Genomic DNA, 3084 nt, shown 5'->3' with positions numbered 1-3084 from the left:
ATGCGATGGCAGAGTCAAAACGCTTACACATTTAATGGAAAAGGTTCGTCAGTCATTTGTAACCGTCCTCTCCCCTAGAAGTATTCGCACAAAAGTCATTTGGCTCTGCAGCTAATCATTAATTTTGGTAAGCCCATCGCAAACTTTTCTAATGCTCCTAATTTCCGGTAATAGCCGTTTTTATACCGACCCGCTTTGGTTTTGTTTCGTACAACGAGTCCTGTAATGGACCTCTTTGTTGTTAGGGAGGTGACCACGAGTAGCCTTATTCCTTTATTTGTTATTTATTACATTATTTATATCGATATATTTTGTTCCGTGTTTAAATTTTATAATATTGAACATGAAACTATGGTGAAATTATGTAGGTCATAAAGACAGATATGGGCGTGCTATTAAATAATACCAGATGACAGTAAAATCAAGACAAAATCGAAAATCAAGACAAACTGGATTCATCAATGAAAGCGACCCAGAGCCAGGTGAAGTAAGAGGTGAACAGATTGCGTGGAAAGAAATTGCAGAATATGTTATTCCGAGGATTCAAGAATAACGGCAGTCGTTAGGGAACATTTTTGAAGGAGGGCAATTCCCTGTAATAGTAGAAGACTCAACTGCTCCTAACCGTCTGGAGCCAATGAGATCATGGCATCCCCAATATGTTGTAAGGCTAAAGGTAGTCAGGAATGGAATGGGATGAGGAATAGGAAGGTGAGGAAGTATCTGGTCACCAAATACGGCCAAAGCCATTTCAAGCAAAGTGTCAATTCTGAATATGAAATAACACAAATTACCCGCATTTGAACCCGCAACCTCCAGCTAACTAGCATCCAAAAGGCTTTCACAAGATAAATTTAACGTTCATTTTATAAATTAAAAACTCAAATTGCTTATTTAATAAATAAAAATGGGTGTGTCAAGCCTACGCAAGACAGAAGTGAAACTTCTAGTATTCTTCTCTCTCTCTCTTTTCATTTCATTCTCTCTTTTTTTCTGTCTATTGACATATTTATAAGTAGCATGTGATAAAAAAAATTAAAAGTTATAAAAAAAGAAAAAAAAAATTAGTTAAAGCGGGGATCGAACCTCGGTTCTTCACGACCACAGTCGTGCGCTCTGCCTGTAGACAGCGAAGATGAGTTAGGAGAGTGAGTTAAACTAGGTATATAATATTTACACCTTGCTAATGTTTTCAGTATTATTAGGGCTTTTTTATACTAATTTTCATATATTTATTGGCAGGTAGAGTAGAAATTAATATTGTTTAGCGTTTGCCAACGACTATACCATGTTGAACACACCGGTTCTCGTCCGATCACCGAAGTTAAGCAACATTGGGCGCGGTCAGTACTTGGATGGGTGACCGCTTGGGAACACCGCGTGCCGTTGGCCTATTTTTTATTTTAATTTCATGTTTTTTTTATTTTTTTATCATTACTATAATTAATAATATCATAAAATTCTTTAACTTTTCAAGTATGCTACAGGCCTAAAATATTACTTAGTGGATTGATATTATGGTCAACCATTGAAAAAAAAAATTCCTACAAACTTATTAATGTAATTACGATCTTTTTCAAGCGCGTATGTAATGATTATTTTTATCAACCTCGCACACACCTTGCTAATTTTTTCAATATTATTAGGGCTTTTTTATACTAATTTTCATATATTTATTGGCAGGTAGAATAGAAATTAATATTGTTTAACTTTTGCCAACGACCATACCATTTTGAACACACCGGTTCTCGTCCGATCACCGAAGTTAAGCAACATTGGGCGCGGTCAGTACTTGGATGGGTGACCGCTTGGGAACACCGCGTGCCGTTGGCCCATTTTTTATTTTAATTTTATGTTTTTTTTCATTTTTTTATCGTTAACATCATAAAAAATTTTATATCATTCTTTAACTTTTCAATTATGCTACAGGCCTAAAATATTACTTAGTGGATTGATATTATGGTCAACCATTAAAAAAAAAAAATTCCTTAAAAACAAAAAAATAATATTCCATGGCCGAGAATCGAACTCGGATCAACTGCTTCGAAAGCAACTATGCTGACCATTACACCACCAACGCCAGTTGTCGAGATGAGCTAAGAAGCATTTATATTTTACTTCAAAACTTTTACTACATCAAATGAACTTTAATCGGTCCCGCATTTTCGTTTCGGTCATGAGTTGGTTTTACTCCTCGAAATTGCATGACGCGCGTAAAGAAGTTTCACTTCAAAAAGTTATTCTAAAACATCTTGTATTGAATATATAAACTTTATACGCATTCCCTTGAACGGTGTATTCACAGTGCAATTCTTTACTTGTGATGTTTTCGATAGAATGGTGCCGTTGTGTGGTTTTCTAATAACACATCCCATTCCTGAAGACCGATGCAAATAGCCCCGGGATGGGGCCCAACGAGCCGTGTAAGTTGGCGCTAGAGATATAAGTTTGGCTTTTTTAGCCATTTGCCGAAATAACATTTTCCAGAGAGGTGTTTACATTTCCCGCGAGAGGATCATGATGTGTTATGATACCAGAACAGATTTAGATTTAAATTTCTGGATGTTCCTTTTATTTTGCAGATGTAAAAGATTTTACAGATGTAAGGATTCGATGAAATCTCGAAATACGATAGGTATTAAAATAATGCCATCAACTGGAGAAATTTTTTTCTAAACTTATTTACTATGAGGCTAAGGTGCACTAAAAAAGTTAGGTAATCTAAGGTAATAAAAACAGTTTTATAGATAATGTTATGAAAAAGAGACAAACACAGTGGTTTATGTAGTTTTTTTTCCACTAAGCAAACCTTTTTCAGAAAGACGAGGTACTGTTAACTGAGCTTCTAATAGGTAGATAAGTATTTGGATTTTTTCAATTTATTGTTACTCTTTTTTTATTTTCAAACCTTTCGAAATGTAAATAAATATTTTCTATATCAATAATAATTACAAAATTTAAGTTATAAGCGTGCAATTCAAATTAAAAGAATACCAACCGCTACTAAACTACCTGTATAGAAAAATTGTATAAAAATAAACGTTGTGGGAGTAACTAGGACATCGGGATGGCGACAACATAAAG

The 3084-nt window shown here is 34.7% G+C and overlaps 2 non-coding genes across 2 annotated transcripts; both read left to right on the top strand.

The window, feature by feature from the left end:
* The first annotated feature begins 1273 nt into the window (after positions 1-1273).
* Positions 1274-1392, top strand: LOC149420972 (5S ribosomal RNA). The gene has a single exon (XR_016302690.1). It is a non-coding gene; the product is annotated as a 5S ribosomal RNA (ribosomal RNA).
* Positions 1393-1714: 322 nt separating this feature from the next.
* LOC149420971 (5S ribosomal RNA) lies at positions 1715-1833 on the top strand. The gene has a single exon (XR_016302693.1). It is a non-coding gene; the product is annotated as a 5S ribosomal RNA (ribosomal RNA).
* Positions 1834-3084: the final 1251 nt, after the last annotated feature.

This window comes from Hesperophylax consimilis, chromosome 9 (genome assembly GCF_061612785.1).
Source record: "Hesperophylax consimilis isolate HC1 chromosome 9, BYU_Hcon_1.0, whole genome shotgun sequence".
NCBI lineage: Eukaryota > Metazoa > Arthropoda > Insecta > Trichoptera > Limnephilidae > Hesperophylax > Hesperophylax consimilis.
Note: the sequence above shows the minus strand (reverse complement) of the source record. Positions and strands in the feature narration are given on the sequence as shown.